The 20,955-nt window shown below is 35.5% G+C and overlaps 1 long non-coding RNA gene across 4 annotated transcripts; it reads right to left on the bottom strand.

Moving 5' to 3' along the window:
• Positions 1–8,129: 8,129 nt before the first annotated feature.
• Positions 8,130–20,098, bottom strand: LOC123534742 (uncharacterized). Of its 4 annotated transcripts, none has more exons than XR_006683060.2 (3): positions 20,043–20,098; positions 9,978–10,132; positions 8,130–9,667 (listed from the first exon to the last, which is right to left on the bottom strand). It is a non-coding gene; the product is annotated as an uncharacterized LOC123534742 (long non-coding RNA). The 4 variants fall into 4 exon arrangements; XR_008366550.1 differs by lacking the exon at positions 20,043–20,098 and adding an exon at positions 17,356–18,180; XR_008366549.1 differs by lacking the exon at positions 20,043–20,098 and adding an exon at positions 11,835–16,623.
• Positions 20,099–20,955: the final 857 nt, after the last annotated feature.

The raw sequence follows: 20,955 nt of genomic DNA, 5'->3' as shown, positions 1-20,955 counted from the left end.
GCATGCCCTGGAAAGAAGTGATTCTAGTGTGTTTATGCACTGACAATTTAAAATGGGACATGGGTGGTATATAATGGGACACCTGTCTTTGGGTGTGGGAATGTGTGTGTGTCAGTTCATGCATTTGTGCATGCAAATTATATCCAGCTTTTGACACGCATGATTTGGTCTCAAAATAACTTGGCACATAAAATCACAGTAAGATGATGCCACACATGCAGTTCCCAGGGCCCTTAACTCAAAGGTTAAGGTCACAAGGTTCTAATTAGCTTCACAATTTCAAATATTTCAAAAAGTAGAGCTTTTGTAATGACTTTTCATTGGCATCGGTGTCACAGAAGTTTTGCATGTATGCAGGTTTCTCAACAACTACTAGGCTTTCAACTTCACACATGTCTTTGGCACCATTAGACAAGTTGCAAAACTCTAGCTTTTATTTTGTCAAAATTATGCCTAATTTTATGCCCCCCTTAAAAGGAGGGGTATACTGTTTTGCAGATGTTGGTCGGCCGGTCTGTCAGTATGTAGACCAATCGGCTTCCAGATGATAACTCAGAATGCTTTGGCCTAGGATTATGAAAATTAATAGGGAGGTTGGTCATGAACAGCAGATAGCCCCTATTGATTCTGAGGTCAGTAGGTCAAAGGTCAAGGTCACAGTGACCCGGAACAGTAAAACGGTTTCTGGATGATAACTCAAGAACGCTTGGGCCTTGGATCATGAAAATGTGTAAAAATTAGAACAAACTCAAGTTTGATGATAATGTATCAAGCAGTTCATGAAAGGATTTAGTTCAAGTTTGTTTAAAGGCGTACGCTAGAATTCCCTGTATATGAGATGGGCGAAAATTTTCCCAGTAACAGAATTTGTTTAAACTTTGGATATTGAAGGACAATCATCTAAGAAACAAAAAAATGCAATAAAAATCATAGGTCACCGGATTCAAAAAAGAGTTATCTGCCCTTAAAAACGTCATTTTTGGGGGAAATGCCGTTTTCAAGGGCAGATAACTCTTTTTCGATACCGGTGACCTATGATTTTTATTGCATTTTTTTGTTTCTTAGATGACTGTCCTTCAATATCCAAAGTTTGAAGAAATTCTGTTATTGGGAAAATTTTCGCACCAAATTCTAGCATACGTCCTTAAAAAATTGTCTACATTTAGCTCTGGAAGCCCCTACAAGGGACTAAGCTAAACCATTTGAACAAATTTGAAAGTGGTCCTGGCAAGGATGCTTAACACAAAGTTTGGTGTAAATCCATCAAGCAGTTCATGAGAAGTTGTTTGATAGATTCTATATTTAAATATTTGACAGCTCGTCAAAGGAACCTAGTGGAACCATTTGAACTAATGTGAGAGAGGTCTGTACAAGGATGCTACAGATTAAGTTTGGTAGAAGATACAAGAAGCTTTATTTAACATCAGATATTACATAAACAAGAGGGCCATGATGGCCCTATATCGTTCACCTGAGTACCATTGCTTTAACCAAAAACAAAAAAAAAATTCTTACAAGGTACAAATATGTCAAAATACACCTAAAAATTGGAGGTACCATCGATGTTGTACCACAGAAAAGTGGTTTCGGTTTTTCCCTACAGCCAATAATAAAAAAGTTACTAAATAAGCTATTTATAGTAACATAAAAGGGAAGTAATTAAAAAAAATTATTGTAAGCGAAAAAAAGAAGGATCTGCCATATAAAAACAAGAGCACTGCAATGCAACGCAAATGCAGAGCAATATAAACACAAAACAAAGTCATATGACTTTTGACCCCTAAGTGTGACATTGACCTTAAAGTGAGCCATCCGAAACATGCGCTCTGCATGTCGTTTCAGTGAGGTGAACATTTGTGTCAGGCTTCTTTGAAATCCTTAAAGGGGTTCAAGAGTTACATAGCGGAAGGGAAATTGCTAACCGATAGACAGACAGACAGACGGACACCGAGGCGATAACATAATACGTAATAGTGATCGAGATCTTATGGTGATACAAGTTGTGTGCAAGTCTGGTTAAAATCAAATCATAAATGAAGCTGCTATTGTGCAGACAAGGTCAAAATAGCTAATTTTGGCCCTTTCAGGGGCCATAACTCTGGAACTCATTAAGAGATTTGGCCGGGTCAAGAAAGGAACCAAGATCTTATAATGACACAAGTTTTGTGCAAGTTTGATTAAATTCAAATCATAAATGAAGCTGCTATTGTGCAGACAAGGTCAAAATAGCTAATTCCTGCCTTATCAGGGGCCATAACTCTGGAACCCATAATGGAATCTGTCTAGTTCAAGAAAGGAACCGAGATCTTATGGTGGTACAAGTTGTGTGCAAGTTTGGTAAAAATCAAATCATAAATAAAGCTGCTATTGTGCAGAAAAGGTCAAAATAGCTAATTTTGGGCCTTTCAGGGGCCATAACTCTGGAACCCATAATGGGATCTGGCCAGTTCAAAAAAGAAACCAAGACCTTATAGTGATACAGATTGTGTGCAAGTTTGGTAAAAATCAAATCATAAATAAAGCTGCTTATTGCAGACAAGGTAAAAATAGGTCATTTTGGCCCTTTCAGGGGCCATAACTCTGGAACCCGTAATGGGATCTGGCCAGTTCAAGAAAGGAACTGAGATCTTATGGTGATACAAGTTGTGTGCAAGTTTGGTTAAAATAAAATCATAAATGAAACCATTATCGTGCAGACAAAAAGTTGTTGACGGACGGACGGACACACTGACTGACGATGGGTGATCACAAAAGCTCACCTTGTCACTATGTGACAGGTGAGCTAAAAAAACATTAGCTTAAGGTAGTCCTGCATGTTTGGATCAATTTTTTTTCTACAATGTAGAATTTGATTAAACTATGATTTTTTAGCTCAACTATTTGAAGAATAGGGGAGCTATCCTACTCGCCCCGGCGTCGGCATTAGCGTGAGCGTCACACAAATGTTAAAGTTTGCGTACATTGAGTACATTGAGATATTGCTTTGATATTTTGCATACTTGTTTACCATCATGACCCGCGTCTGTAAAAAGGAGGAGGCAACTCTATCAAGCATTTTGACTGAATTATGGCCCCTTTAGACTTGGAATAAATGTTAAAAGTTTGCGTACCACCCCAAATATTTTCAAAGTCCATTGAGATATTGCTTTGATATTTTGCATACTTGTTTACCGTCACGACCCCGGTCTGTGAAAAGGAGGAGACAACTCTATCAAGCATTTTGACTGAATTATGGCCCCTTTTCGACTTAGAATATGCTTATTGTAATGTTATAGTTTTACTCATAGCTTATATTATACTATCAAGCGCTGAGAATAGTCGAGCACGCTGTCCACTAACAGCTCTTGTCAAAACTTCAGAATTTACTTAGAAAAATCAGCAAATAAAAAAATAGGGTTTTCAGCTTAATTTTTTTTACTAGACTTATTTGAAAAATTTAGACTTCACGCAATATTTCATAATGGGAGTCTATGGGAAAGTCATAACTTTCATTAGAAGTGTTTCTACAATGTAATGAAACTTCTCAAAGTTGTAAATAAACTTATGGCCTTTAATGTGGTGAAATAAAATGTATAGGTCCATGTGCTTATTTTTGAGATATTTGACTATGATTAAAGTGAACCACACATTTCACGCTAATTTTAAGACATTATTTTGAATTATTTAACTTGTCAGATGTTTAAATATGATATTTTAACTTTAGACGGATAGTAACAGTGCCACTGTAATAAATTTACTAGCAGGTTGCTATAAATTGATAAAATGATTTTTATTTCCATCTGCCAAATCCAGGCTTCATTCTACATTTTCCGGATAAATGACGTTGCGGCATCACTTCAGGTTTATCAAATGTGCAGAACTACCTTGAAGCTATTTCCTGTCAAACAGTGGTATTAAAATAATAAACTAACAAGAGGGCCAAGATGGCCCTAGGTCGCTCACCTAAGAAACACTCCATAACAGTGTAAAACATGTTTGACCTAGTGATTTCATGGAAACAAATATTCTGACCAATTTTCATTAAGATTGGACCAAAAAATTGGTCTCTTGCGATAAAACAAGCATTTCCTTAGATATGACCTAGTTTTTGACCCTAGATGACCCATGTTCAAACTCGACCTAGATTTTATCAAGGCAATTATTCTGACCAAAATTCATGGAGATCAACTGAAAAATACAGCCTATCACATACAGAAATTTTTTCTTTGATTTGACCAAGTGACCTGGTTTTTGACCTCAGATGACCCATATTCAAATTCGACCTAGATTTCATTAAGGCAATCAACCTGACCAAATTTCATAAATATCAACTGAAAAAAACAGTCTCTATCGCATACACAAGATTTTTCTTTAATTTGACCTAGTGACCTAGTTTTTGACCTCAGATAACCCATATTCAAAACGGACCTAGTTTTCATCAAGGCAATCACTCTGACCAAATTTCATGAAGATCAATTGAAAAATACATCCTCTATTGCATACACAATGTTTTTCTTTGATTTGACCTAGTGACCTAGTTTTTGACCCCAGATGACCCATTTTCGAAATCAGCCTAGATTTTATCAAGGTTATCATTCTGGCTAAATTTCATGAAGATCAGTTGAAAAATACAGCCTCTATTGCATACACAAGGTTTTTCTTTGATTTGACCTAGTGACCTAGTTTTTGACCCAGATGACCAATTTTCGAACTTGGTCTAATTTCATCAAGGCAATCATTCTGACCAAATTCATGAAGATCAATTGAAAAATACAGCCTCTATCGCATATACAAGGCTTTTACGTGATTTGACCTAGTGACCTAGTTTTTGACCCAGATGACCCATTTTCGAACTCGGCCTAGATTTCATCAAGGTTATCATTCTGACCAACATTCATGAAGATCAATTGAAAAATACCGCCTCAATCGCATACACAAGGTTTTTCTTTGATTTGACCTAGTGACCTAGTTTTTGACCCGAGATGACCCATTTTCGAACTCGGCCTAGATTTTATCAAGGCAATTATTCTGACCAAAATTCATGAAGATCAATTGAAAAATACAGCCTCTATTGCATACACAAGGTTTTTCTTTGATTTGACCTAGTGACCGAGTTTTTGACCCGAGATGATCCATTTTCGAACTCGGCCTAGATTTCATCAAGGTTATCATTCTGACCAATATTCATGAAGATTAATTGAAAAATACAGCCTCTATCGCATACACAAGCTAAATGTTGACGGACGACGGACGCCGGACATCGAGCGATCAGAAAAACTCACCTGAGCATTGCTCAGGTGAGCTAAAAAGCGGCAAGGCATAAAAGGTATGGGAAGTAACCCTGTTACAGTAGATATAATATTACTGACATGCTAACTCCCCCGTTAAGCAAAGTAAGAGCATACATAAAAGAGGAAGGAGTAAAAAAACAAGTAAATAGATACAAATAAGAATTAGTAGTTGACAGTCAGGTAATGTGACAAGTGTAAGACAAAACCTAGTTCCCAAGGTAAACGTACTGGTGAAGATCCATCGTGTGACTCGTGAGAAAGTTGTTACTAAGTTTAAACGTTTTTCTATTTTTAGTCCTCAGCCGGATACCCTTAAAAAGGTCCAAGTGGAGCCATCAAAATATGAGCAGTCTGAGACTGTTGTGTGTTACAGTGGAAAGAGATCTAAATGAATGACACTACCAGAAGTTAAGGGCTTTCAATCATTCCAAACTGTCAATTAATCATTCATTCCATGAAGTTTAGGCTGCAAAGTAATTGTACAGACAAAAGGGGAGATAAATTGAAAACTCATCAGGATTATAGAGTAATGAGTCTTGCATTTACTTTCATGACTGTCAACATACTGTTAATATACCTACAACAGAAGCAGATTCATCAAGTTAAGAGCTGCAGTTAATTTGATCTGCCCTTCCTCATGTGGAAAACTTGTCAGTTACTTGCTAGAACAGGCCAGAACTTCATAGTCATAACTTCATGCAGAGAAGTTGTCACTTACTTGCAAAGAACACAATTAAATTGCTGAACTGTACCATTAGGGTATATTTGCAAATATTAATAGTGTTGACCATAATTTCATGTTTTTTATTCATGATATGTATATTAAAGATTTGGCTTCATTTCATTCTGTAAACAAAATGCACACTCAGACCAAACAGTAATTTTAAGGATAAAAGGTGTGGTTATGCTAGAAAAAGCATAAAAAAATATAAAAATGTTCACAATTTATCAAGAATACATATTTAACATGACTGTACAAAATTTCAGCCTTTTATATATACATTGTACATGTCTTTGAAACTTTAGCCAAATTATGCACCCTTTTTGACTTAGAAAATCCTTGTTAAAGTTTTGCATGCAACACTAATGCAAATATTGAATTAAAACTTCACAAGTGTTTTGGAGGTTGTAAAACTAGGTGATGGCATCAATTTAAGTCCCATAACTGTGACATGCAATTTTGCCCAAATTGGCCAAATTTTGCCCTTATTTTGACATAAAATTCTGGTTAAAGTTTTGAATGCAAGTACATATAGCTGTTATTAAAGTCATATTGCTTTGAAACTTATTTTCTCTTTTTCTATGTCAATAAACAACATCAAAGGATCAAGTCTCATAACTGACATATTTTTTTCGGCAAATTGTGCACCCTTTGGACTTGTTAAAGTTTGGCATGCAAGTTACTACCTCCAAAACTAATGCACATACTGATGTGAAAATTCACACATTTTTGGAGTTTTATAATACAAAGTCATTATAAGTATCAAGTCCCATAACTCTGACACATATTTTTCAAAATCATGTCCCCTTTTGAATGTAAAAACTTCCGGTTAAAGTTTTGCATGCATTAGTTACTGTCTCCAAAACTAATGCAGATACTGGATTGAAACTATAGATATTTTTAACATTTGGGGTAATATTCCAGCTTCTGAAACAACAATTCAAGCATTGGCTGTCTTATGGACAGCTTTTGTTTGCTACATTTGTGTATTATATTGTGTGTAACTTCACACAGAAGACCTGTTACCACCTGTAAGTTAAAAAATATAATTTTGTATATTGCTACCTCACAAACAACATTTTCGGAGAAAAAAAATAACAAAATACACAAAAACTTAATAATTTTGTATACTGCTACCTCACAAACAACATTTTCGGAGAAAAAAAATAACAAAGTACACAAAAACTCAAACATCACCTACTACATGTATATAGGAAGACTTTATCAACATGCAACAATATAAATTTATGAAAGATGTAAAAAACAAAATTAAATATTTTCTTTTTCTGCTGAAACTGGAAGAAATCCTTGTCTTCAGTTTGGGGAAATATTTGCCTGAATGTACATTCACAATCATAGATTATTCATACATGTAACTATGACTATGAAGGAACACTAGATCCAAAATACTGACATAACTTGGGAATAGTTTCTAAAAGAAAATTTTTCACAATTTTTTTATGCCCCCGAAGGGAGGCATATAGTTTTTGAACCGTCGGTCTGTCGGTCTGTCCGCATTTTTCGTGTCCGGTCCATATCTTTGTCATCGATGGATGGATTTTCAAATAACTTGGCATGAATGTGTACCACAGTAAGACGACGTGTCGCGCGCAAGACCCAGGTCCGTAGCTCAAAGGTCAAGGTCACACTTAGACATTAAAGGTTATTGCATTGATGGGCGTGTCCGGTCCATATCTTTGTCATCGATGGATGGATTTTCAAATAACTTGGCATGAATGTGTACCACTGTAAGACGACGTGTCGCGCGCAAGACCCAGGTCTGTACCTCAAAGGTCAAGGTCACACTTAGACATTAAGGGATAGTGCATTGATGGGCGTGTCCGGTCCATATCTTTGTCATCGATGGATGGATTTTCAAATAACTTGGCATGAATGTGAACCACAGTAAGACGACGTGTCGCGCGCAAGACCCAGGTCCGTATCTCAAAGGTCAAGGTCACACTTAGACATTAAGGGATAGTGCATTGATGGGCGTGTCCGGTCCATATCTTTGTCATCGATGGATGGATTTTCAAATAACTTGGCATGAATGTGTACCACAGTAAGACGACGTGTCATGCGCAAGACCCAGGTCCGTAGCTCAAAGGTCAAGGTCACAGTTAGATGTTAAAGGTCTTTTTTCATGATAGTGCATTGATGGGCGTGTCAGGTCCATATCTTTGTCATTCATGCATGGATTTTAAAATAACTATGCATAAATGTGTGACACAGTAAGACGACGTGTCGCGCGCAAGACCCAGCTCCGTAGGTCAAAGGTCCTAAACTCGAACATCGGCCATAACTATTCATTTAAAGTGCCATCAGGGGCATGTGTCATCCTATGGAGACAGCTCTTGTTTTATCTCATTCAGTAATTTGTCGTTGAATAACAAACATGTTTGGAGTTCAGATGTGAAGGAATTATATCACAAAGGTGGATATACGTAATAAATGTGATGTCAGAACAGTGAATTGTTGTATAATAACACATAGTTTTCAACCTTCTTTGTTTAAGAGGAAAATGGAACTGGTCATGTTAGAATCTCATTTAAATCCATCTCATTATCAGCTTTAAATATATCTCTAAGTCCATCTTCACCTGACTGCCTAAATATAGTTTTCAGATGTCCATTCAAACCAGAGCCAGCAATATTTTCTTTTATTTTATGACTCATAAATTACACAATAACTGGTCAGATGGAGGTCCATAGAAAGTGATATTCGCTGCAAAAAGTGTCAGTCTTGTAATCAAACCTGAAGGAGCAACTATTCCTCAAAACAAACTTTCACGCTGTAAGAAATATAGACCTGTCAAACTCCACCCAATCATGTCTTGTAATTCAATCAGCAGCCTCATTACATTTTAGTATAACTGTGTATGGACATTTTCTCTTTTTTTAAGTGTAGTCATAAAATAAAACACTGTATGATATCATTGGTGAATATTCAAGTCTATGAACCACAACATTTAATTTACTGACCTATTGGCCTTTTTGAATATTAAGGCAGGTCAGTAAAGTTTGATGTTCACTCCATCTCATACAATAAACTGTTCACTGTCAGCTGCTTGCAAACAGATAAAAAAATCACATATTTTAAACTTTTCAATGTTGATCTGTAAAGAATACTTCAAAGCCACAGGAGAAAAACTGACGTTCAGGAGATCCAAAACTTGACACAGTCCAAGAGGACATCCAAGAGCCTCCACATCAGCTTCTGCATTGTGGGCGTCATATGTCAGACTAAAATGATGTCTTACATGGTCCTCCTGTTTCATTAACTGACCTGGAAATTTCTTCCTAAACACTAGCTGACAAACAACATGTCCAGAAAGCCAGATACTGATCTGATCCGAGAAAAACATCTTTGGTTTTGGTTTTCAATACAGCTGTCATGAGTAGATCTATTTGAAAGTCAAATCTCCTTCCAGTATGTGCAACAAGACAAACATTTGAAAACTGTTCAAACCAACTGCACACTATGAATATGAATACACACTTCCAGTTTTCCATTAACAAACATACCGCAATTGTCATCAACACATATACCAGTCACCTTTTGAGCTTAATTCAGCTGTAACCGCTGTTCTTGGGTTTGCTACAAACTGCAAACTGGGTACCAAGGTCTACCTCCACTACTGCTAGCTGTGAGATGTATGGCATAACATAACCACATACTGAAGAAAACAAGTTGAAAGATAAATATTGATAAAAAACATTTGTGTATGGAAACAAAACAATTTGAATAATAAATATACCGAAGATATTTGTTTGTACGATCAAACATTTTCATCGAGTAAACACCGGAAGCAATATTTTTACATGTGCTGTTATTACCATTGTTGGTGTACCCAGGTGGAAGATATTTTGATCTTATATATAAAACACATACTGAATTCTTTTTACTTTATTCTTTATCTTAATTTTACCAATTTTCTTACTTCACAGAATTAAGAAAATTACTGACAAGTAACAGAAAGTACTGACTTTATCAATCTAAACATCGATTCTTATTTAGGTCTGTAGTTTCAAGGTCTATGGCTATGACTGTAAGTTGTCCACTGTCCACTCAGGTTTGAAATTGCCTCCAGGAACAGCATCCTGAAGGATCTCAATGTCATCACTGGAGGAATGGCCCACACCTGTAATAGAATAACTAATAGTTTTGACAAAACCAAATTATTCAGACCTAAAATATAATTAAAAAAAAGGAAAATAGCTCTAAAGAGCAAAAACAAATGAGAACCTAACAATAATTTGAATCCGACATACCTTTTCTTTCACCCCATTTTCCTAATTAGCTTCTGTATGCCTTCAACTGCAAACACTAGTAAAATGAAAAAATATTTCTGAACAAAACATGTTTACTTGTTACAAGTCTGAGGACTCCATTTCTTAATTTCAGAAAAAAACGATGAAAAGATGTTTTCAATTGTTTGGTGTTAGGGATATCCCTAAGCATGATAACTCATACATCTATATAATAAAATCTGTAAAAAGATCCTTTAGAAGCAAAGAATGCAACCAAGAAGAATAATAGCAGACTCGGTTTGACTGAGTCTGTTCATGGGAGGTAATGAAATGTGCAACACCTCTCACACCCCCTAGCACCGGCTTAAGCAGAACTCTATTACACATATGTTGAATGAACTCCATGATCCCAAAGGACCAGAAAATATAACGACACAGAATCCAAGTACGGGGAGACTTTTTACAGCCACCACACGGCACTTAAACATTGCTGTTGTGATAGTTAATAAAATCTGTAAAAAGAGCCTTTGGAAGCAAAGAATGCAACCAAGAAGAATAACAGCAGACTCGGTTTGATTGAGTCTGTTCATGAGAGATAATGAAATGTGCAAAAAAACAAAGACAAATATCAAACAGGGAATGCCACGCACCAAAAACGCAGCCTCCCCAAAACGAAACCTACAGCACGCAGACGTGCACACCACCCACACACACACACATACATGCGCACACGCACAAAGCCAATACACCACAAACACACACACACATACACGCACACACACAAAGCCAACACATTAGGACAAAACGAACAAACAAAGGAACACAGTGGAGCACCGCCTTGGGATGGTCATTGGCAAAAACACCACTGTGGAGCTTAAACGGGTTTATGATGCGCACCCAACCTCACTCTTACCCCCCACCATGTTCCAAAGACACGGGACAGTGTAAATAAAAGTATTCCCCTCCTGATGAATCTCTAACACATGTAATGGAAACAAAAAGGCATGGCATGTAAAACACAAAAATGCTCGTGTATAAATACCTCTCATGCCCCCTAGCACCAGCTTAAGCAGAACTCTATTAAACATATGTTGAATGAACTCCATGATCCCAAAGGACCAGAAAATATAACAGCACTGAATCCAAGTATAACGAGAGAAGAATATAAAAAAAACTGAAAACTGAAACTGAATAATTTGATTAAATGCCTATTTTTACACAATGATATATTAAATGGTGTTGCACATAGTAATGATAATAATAGTTATTTTAACAATATTTATAATGACAATAATAATAATAATAATAGCAGCCTTATTGTAACAAACAGTCCCAATAGCACCCCTCCCCTTGAGGACATTTTACCTCTATTGCCAATACCAGTTTTTAAAGCATCTGGTATGCCCAGACGGGCTACATATAGCGGTTCAAACCCCCAGTAAATGGTGCCATCATGTACTATTTAAGAAAGAAATACTTAAACACACTTCCCTACCCATAGAGCCTTACCAACAAGTGCGTTTATCAAAAAAATCTTAGAGATATAAATGTTGAAAATAGTAAAACCTTTTACAAAAATTTAAGAACTATTACCTGCTGTTTTCGCATGATAAACAGTTATCAAATATTTAAAATGTAGTAAAGGTAGTTTGTATAACACAACTATTTTGAGGTTTCTTCAATTTATTGGACAGTACCAGTATAGTACGTGTAGAGAAAAACCTACAACATAAAACAGTAAAATCATGAACGTAGAAAATACGAATTACAATACAACAATAGCAGAATGTGAAAAATACAGATTTCACAAAATAGATCTCTCGCGGTAAATAAGTTATCATTGCATTTAAAAAGAACAAATACTAAAGAAAATATCTTACCAGAATCGACTAGCAAAGGTACACTTATGACATAGTAAATTGTCCAAAGGTAAGGACATTAAATTACTACAGTATAACAATAGTTCTAGAGTAACTTGTGTTCACTCGGACAATGATTCTCAAGAATGAAGAATAGAGGGCCGTGCAATTGTTAGTTTGCGCCAAAAGTTATTATTTGTGCATGAAGATAACTGACCAATGAAAACGTCTCCTATCTACAAAACAAGTTCAAATGCACGAGTGGACACATGACTGAACATGATAACACAAACACGGAGTACGATACAATATGATACAACGAAACACAGAGTACAAACATGATACAACGGAATACGGAGTACTGATCATCGATATACGACCTGACTATAAATAAATGACTGTGAATCCATTTATCAGTTTAAATAAAGTGAAACTTGACTTTACTACAAAAACAATGCTGCGAAATCTCTGAAATACAGTGTCTTAAGATTTTTTTTTTAATGTGTCAAGTGATTTACTTTTGTATAGTTCTAATGGCAGTTCATTCCAAATTTTTGGACCAATAGTACAGAAACTTCTATCATTGAATGTTTTGCACTTGTTGTATGGTACAACATTACGACATTCAGAATTTTCAGACGATCTCAAACCTTGTCTACGAGGAATATACTCGGTAAGCAATTCTGTTAAGTACAGAGGTGCTCTGCCAGTGTGACAGCTATACATGAAAGAGAGTAGCTTGAACTCAATTCTTGCTTTCACCAGCAACCAATGTAAGTGGTACAATGCTTGGTTAGAACTGTCAAACTTTGGAGATGGTTCACTTTTGCCTCAAAATGGCCTAAAAACTGAACGTTTCCAAATGGAGTAAAGAACATGTTTTCTTTCATCAAGAAGTATTCTTTTATCAAACTGTTCGAAATAATTTACAATATATTCATTATAGAAGAAAATATTTGACATAACTGAAAATAGGTTTACCATTATGGGTATGGGAAACCTTCGCATTTTAACCGAATTTTTAAACAAATATGAAATTTTCACTATGAGCACAGCTGTTGACCACAATCAAAAAATGACCATAAATTCTGTGAAAGAAGCTGGACCTAGGGTCAAAATATTTTTGTGGTCCTTGAGTGTGCTCACTACTAAAAATATTCCTATGTGACCTAAATATGGCAAAAAATGCCCATTTTCTTAAAAATTTGCGATTTCAGCAATGTTCAGTGATATGTGTTGAACAAAATAATAAATCTGTTTACAAAAAACTTAATTCCTTACAGTAGATAAAAAATCTGGTAGCAAACAATTGATAATGTTTCAAATTTTAGCCAATTTGAAAATTTTCAAAATTACTTAGGCCATATAAGGCTTAAGTGAACGTTGTCCTTTCCTCATGTTCCTCCTGTTAAGGACAAGTTTTGCGCACACGTTTTGAATACGTTGCATCTTACGCACTTCATAGTTAGCTACACCATACTGTATGACATTGCAATAATCCAGATGTGAAATAACTAGAGACAAAACTAAAATTTCAGTGGCTGCTTTTGTTAAGTATTTTCAGATGTTCTTAACTGTAGGTAATTCAATATGGCCGACGACATTTGCGATCTATGTGATCTTTAAAGTTCAAGGTTTCATCAAGAAATGCACCGAGATAATCTAATTGTGCTAAATTCATGTTTGACATCATCACCAGCAATGTTAATGGAATTTGTAAAACATTTGGTCAATTGAGGTCTGCTGCCAAACATAATAAATTCAGTTTTAGAAGTGTTCTATTCATCCAGTTATTATGTCAACTTCTAATGTTTATTATAAACTATAAAAGTATTTGGAAATTAATGTTTTCAGTCATCATTTAATAATATTTGGATGTTTTTGTGACCCCCTCCCCACCCCACACGCCCAATGAGTGGTTGGGGCATATAGAATTGGTCTTGTCCGTGCGTGCGTCCCAAAATTTGTGACGAGCCTAGTTCAAAAAGTACTTGATATAAATTGATGAAACCTTGCAAGAGTCTTTATCATGATATGAACTTGTGCACCTCCTATTTTTCGTCACCCTCTATTTCCAGAGTTATGGCCCATGAAATAGTCAAAAATGCACATTTTCACCTTGTGACATGCTTAGTTCAATAGGTATTTGATGTAGATTCATGAAACCTTGCATGATTCTTAATCATGATATGAACTTGTGCATCCTCTATTTTTCATCTGGGTCTACCCCCTATTTTCAGTGTTATGACCCCTGAAATAGTAAAAAATGCATATTTTCACCTTGTGACGTGCCTAGCTCAAAAAGTATTCAATATAAATTTATCAAACTTTAAATGAGTCTTTATCATGATATGAACTTGCGCATCTCCTATTTTTCATCTGGGTCAGCCCCCTATATTCAGAGTTATGGCCCCAGAAATAGTCAAAAATGCACATTTTCACCTTGTGACACGCCTAACTAAAAAAATGTTTAATATAAATTGATTAAACCTTGCACGAGTTTTTATCATGATATGAACTTGCGCATATCTTATTTTTTATCTGCCTCTGCTCCCTATTTTCAGAATTATGGCCCCTGAAATAGTCAAAAATGAACATTTTCACCTTGTGATGCACCTAGCTCAAAAAGCATATGATATAGATGGATGAAAACTGGCATGAGTCTTTATCATGATATAAACTTGCACAGTTCTTATTTTTTGGCTGGCTTCTTTCCCTGTTTCTAAGTTATGGCCCCTGAAATAGTTAAAATATGCATATTTTCACCTATTATGTGCCCAGCTGTAGAAGTATTTGATGTAAATTCATGAAACTTTGCTAGATTCTTTATCATAACATTACCGTGCACTTTGCATTCTTCTTAAGAATCTTAGCGCTTATTACAGAGTTATGGCCCTTGAAATAGCCAAAATAGTGGATTTTATTGTTTGTAATATGCTCATAGCTCAAAAAATATAGTTCTTTTTGCTAAGGAGTGCTACAGTTGGATACTCTGGATGGTTTCAAAGAGTTTGTATGGTAAGGGGAGGTAATCACTGCGTGAGTGGGGATTTTAGGCTGGTGATATTCGCCAGACTATTATAACCATAATTTATATCGAGTTTCCACAATGTTCAACAGGTGCTGAGACTGACAATACAAAATATAATTTCATGCGCAATTCAAATAGTCCGCCATGTTTATCAGTTTTGCCATAGAGTTGTATAAAGATTGTTAAACTTACCTGTTTCAATAGATCTATTTGCTCAAACATATTATAATAATGTTTTATTTTTCTAATTGTAAATACTTCAAAGATAACATTAGAAAATATTACATAATGGCTGTAAATTAATTTGCCTCTATGAATGAAATGTCCGTATGAATGGAACTTTTTGTAACTCAACACTGTTGACCGCTTCGTTATATATTATGACCCCTGTCTATAAGTAGCTAACTAAAAACCGCTGGTTCCGAGAAACAACCATCGATATGAGTCGTACTGCGCATTATTCGACGACCCGACATAACATGGAAAATAAGAAATATCAATTAAAATGAACATAAAGTGATATGAGTTATGTCAGGTCTGATATTTAGGGCCTAAGTTTTAAGAGTCTATTCTTTCAGATCATTTGCTGTAGGTACTATGGGACGTAATCGCTGCATAGAATTGACACAGTAATGGAGAAGAAACAATTGACCACATGTATTATACCTTTTTAAGGCTATTTTTACACTAAATTCGTTTTAAATATTCTGACGAATACTGAAAGATATAATGTAAAATGTGCTTTGTCACCAATTATTTGCTTAAAGGGTGGGGGCGTAGATGTAAGCGAGTTTTGCTTAAAGACACATTTCCAACTTTTTTCAGGTTATATTAAGATAGCGGACCCGTATTGGTAATGTTTAACAATTGCATTAACTTGATACAGTCCTGAAGTTAATACATTTTCGCACTGTAATTCATCTTTAAACGACTTTTACCGTGTTGTTGTTTGTTTGGGTTTTTTTTCTTTGTACATTGTGTATAAATTATGTCTTTTTTTCCGCCAGCTGAAACAGAGACAAATTTCAATGCTATAGCCATTGCGCAAAACAATCGCACAGAATTCATTTTACCAAATATTTTTCTAAATGAAACCTCAAAGTATTGCGTAACAATTATAAAACACAAAATAAAATTGTCGATAACAATTTTTCTGGGGAGCCTCGAGTATAAGGATTTAATCAGACAGAAATTAAGCTCCAATTCTTAAAAATCATGGCCTTGCTCTCTGCATTCATGAAGAACCATAGGGCAGAAGTGAAACCTACCTACCTACATTTCTTCCAAACTTTGTAAACTAATGAATAAATGCAAAATGTTTACGGGAGTAGACCAGGGTTCACGAGTGTAAACCATATGTTAACGATCGAGAACTTACGTTTACGACAGTGAACATGGGTTTACGACGGTAAACACAGGTTCAAGCTCGTGAACATAGGATAATGACCTAAAATCATAGTTTTGTTCGAGAAACCAAGTTTTTCGAACGTAAACCTAGGTTCACGTTTGTAAACTATGGTTCACGCTCGTAAACCCAATTTCATGGTCATAAACACAGGTTCACGTTCGTAAACAATTGTTAATGGTTCCCGGTAATCAAATTATCCAATAATGATTCTTGGTCGAAAAAACTAGTATTATCGAATACTAAAATAAATTTTCGAGCGGACACACAAGATAACGGGCGTAAACTATAGTTTACTCTCTTAAACAGGTCCCAGAAAAGTCACAAATTAGCTATATAGCTAAATCTAGCTATATATAGCTAGAAGTAGCTATAAAACCAATACCAATAATGCAAAATATGTGAAAACAAGATGCAAAATGGTCATAATTACGTCCAAAAGGTTTAGAAGATGAAAGACAATAACACAAATCCAAGATCTTTGTAGTCACATTTTCAATAACTGTGGCAGTATTTTGCGATAAATCATCACTGAATTTTTCACTTGTGATAATCATCGTAGTATAAGACAAATTTATAAATGACTAATCGCAGAAATTCGCAACATGTATTGAAACTGAAACTGCATAGATCTCCATTCTTTGTGATTGTCTTCTGTCTCATAAACCATTTGAATGGGATAATAATTATTTTACATTTAATATACACATATCTTAAACAATTGTTATTGGTTTTATAGCTATTTCTAGCTATATATAGCTAGATTTAGCTATATAGCTAATTTGTGACTTTTCTGGGACCTGTTAAACCCATGTTTACCTCCGATAAACTAGGTGTCTTGATTGAACTTTAACTTGGACGGATGGTTCATCACAACAATACCCTATGCTCGCCTTAGTTTGATATGGAAAATATCTAAGATTTTGCAAACATCTTTCCCACACAGTTTTCATTCAGTGTTTTGTGGTAGCCAGCCTTCCTATACTTTCAGTACTTTGATTGTTTTTTTTTTTTGTTTTTTTGCCGTGCGCGCCGAGGATAAGGATTTTAGTGACATGCGCAGAACGAATAGACCAGATTTGTTTGTGATTTTAATTGTAAATTTATAAACAAGTATAGATCTACTGGTAGGTTTATTGTTATAGAGATTTTTACCGTTGAAGGACCAGATTCAGCAGCAGGTTATGCCGCCTCGCCCGTATTGTCCTGGATTTATGCTTACAGTGAGCTCGTACCCTAGTCAGCTCGCCCCCAGTCAACTCGTCCCCATTTTGGTTCATGTGAATATTGCTATGTACATGTTCTCATACATGTAATGTATATGTAATGTATAATGCTGATAGGCCAAGTTGTAAAATAAAATTTGAAACTTAGTGTTTTCGTCGATTTGGCTACTATTTCACTGAATTACACTATATTTTTTGACTGGCTGATATCTCATGTCTTGGGAGGAACTGTCTTGATGGGGAAAAATCTGGACACCCTTGGAGACCTTTAGGTAGACCATGTGAAATATCAGAATGTAAAATCAGTGTACCTGAGGTCTCATTATTTAGGCTAAACTGGCACTAGAACTGCAAAAAAAACAAGGAAGAATATCCAACAGGGAAATTTAAGCCACATTAAAAAAAACGCAGCCTCCCCAAAGACACACACGTCGAACAACTCTGGCATACCACACACAAAAATGAACACAAAAGGACAAAATAAACAAATACAAGAACACAGTGGGGCACCGCTTTGTAACGGTCAGTGGCAAAACCACCACTGGGGAGTCAAATTTAGCTTCGAGTGGCCTATTTTTATAAAAATATATGCCTTAAATTTTCGGGGTGTTGAATACTTCATGTTCAGGAGGAAGTCATCAATCATGCTTACATAAGGTCGGTGGTTCTACCCAGGTGCCTGGTCATAATGAATCCAAATTAAGCACGGAGGGGTCTTCTTCCACCATCAAAGCTCGAAATTCGCCATATTAACCAATAATTGTCAGTGCGATGTTAAAACCAACAAAATAAATAAATATTTTTCAATTTATAAATTTAAATCTATCTATCTTCCAATTAGCAAGAATGTTGAACAAGTAAAAAGTAGTGGTAAAAAGCAAGACGGAAAATGGTTAAAAACAGGTTAAAAACACTGGCAGGTGTAATTAAGGTGAGATGTGCTCAATTTGGCTTACAGCCTGACTGAACACTGGCCCAGACGAGTTGATGACATCTGAAGGCAAGGCATTCCAATGATACACTGTACGAGAGGGAAAAATGAAAATTTATGATAGTTGGATGAGGGTGATACTTGAACGAATGCCTGGGAATGAGTGGTTCTGGTTCTGGAAGATCTAGTTTTGGGTATTACCGGTAGGTAGTACAGAAGTGGGATGGCAACCTGGTTATGCAAGATGTTATAAAACATAACCAGGCGCTGGTCAATGCGTCGTAGTGCAAGGTGTCGCCAATTTAGGGAAGTCGGCATGTTGTCTACACTGGATGTACGGCCGTAATCACGCTTGGCACAGCACAGACTCAAGCTGATCAATCAGAGTATCAGAGTCGGGGGACCACACAGTGGAACTGTACTCCAGCTGGGGCTGTACAAGTGCTTTGTATGCTTGTGATTTTAACCCTTCTGAGTGCACTTTGATGTTACGTCTTAGAAAACCCAATGTTTGATTTGCTTTTGATCTACTGATGCGGGAGGCATATAGTGATTGTCCTGTCCATTCGTCCATCCGTCTGTACGAGGTTAACCAAATGGGACCTGTCGTCTAGCATCAATACCCCTTACTAGAATGACTTGATACTAATGCAGATGTAACCTATGACCATTCCTCATCTTCAAACATCACCTGACCTCAGTTTGACCTTGACCTCGTTTTGGACTTAGGTTGCTTTGTATGAGCTCAAAAAAGCATTTCTAGATGTTTATTATTCATGAATCATTTATCATATTCATTACATTTTATTAACATTAATGCATTAATTTTTCAAGAATACTGTACTTATCACAGAATAAAGTGGTAAATGATATCTCCCCAAAACCATTACCAGTGTTTACGAAGGATTTTTACATTACTTTATATTTTTGTCAAAGTATTCAAAGCTTTTGCTTAAAAAATGTCACCAAGGATGTCAGCTTATTCATATATAAATATGAAATTGTGGAGGGCCTTTAAGTTTGAAATCAAGATCATGTTACAACATAATAAAAAGGTCTTTTTCAGGTCACATTATACACTAATATATATCAAAATTCATGTTATATTGATAAGGTCTTTCATAAATATTTCTTTAACAGAAACATGCTAAAACAGTCTATAAAAAATATATCCAAAATATAATATCCGGGTACTGGTACACTTTCGGAATGTGTGAAAGTGGTTTTCGCTCAGATTACTTGATTCACTTAGGAAAACCAGTGATAGTTCCTCAAATTTTGATGTTAATTATCATAAAAAATTACACCGTTAGCTTTTTTGAAGGATTAAATATGGAAAATTTGCATACGACATTGGGTGTTACTGGAATGGCAGTGGCTAAGTAGCCGGTTCCTAGACCTTTAGTCTACGTAGCTGGTTCCGGCTGCCTAGACTATTATACATATCGTATATGAACATGTAAGATAGTTTTAATAAAGTGTTTTATAAAGGGTTATTGTATTACTTAAATGAATTACATTTGTTGTGGTTTGATTATTTTTTATCTGTGTTTAACCTGGTTTTTTTTTTGCCGTATTTACACACTCATATAATATCGGCCGACATTTTGTTATGTTAAAACATACTCGATACATATTTGAGATACTGTGATTCATTCTTAAAACAAAACAAAACAAACAGTTTAAAAAACAAAAGGGCAAAACAAAAAGCAGCAACACACATTAAATGATGGGGCTTTATTGAACTTACCAGCGTTTGATCCTTTCGTGTTCCACTTTAAATTGTAAGTGCTCATCACTTTCGCACTGCTATGTGCATCATTGATTAATTAATTTCTACAAAATTGCTTTACCAATTTATTTATTACTCAGTATCTTAATTGGTTCTAATTGTTTGTTTGAACATGTGCATATGACCTCTCTATTTTAAGGCAGCATATACTAACCTGTGAAAGATAATTACATATCAAAAGATATAATTCTAAGGGATTGCCAACATTATTGAAATCATTTTTCAAAAAAAGTTTTTCAGTGTATATCAAACTACAAAAAAAACCATAAAAAACTTTATTTTAAAAATTTATAAACAGGCTGATGACGATAACGACACTGATCATTTGTTGATAACATAACAAAATATTGGCAGATATGTTTTGAATCACAAGAAATGTAATTTATTTAACTAATATAATGAATTTTCCTTTATAATATAGTCTGTCAAAGCCAGCTACCTTGACTAACATGTTCATATACGATATGTAT

This window comes from Mercenaria mercenaria, chromosome 12 (assembly GCF_021730395.1).
Source record: "Mercenaria mercenaria strain notata chromosome 12, MADL_Memer_1, whole genome shotgun sequence".
NCBI classification, from domain to species: Eukaryota; Metazoa; Mollusca; class Bivalvia; order Venerida; family Veneridae; genus Mercenaria; species Mercenaria mercenaria.
Note: the sequence above shows the minus strand (reverse complement) of the source record. Positions and strands in the feature narration are given on the sequence as shown.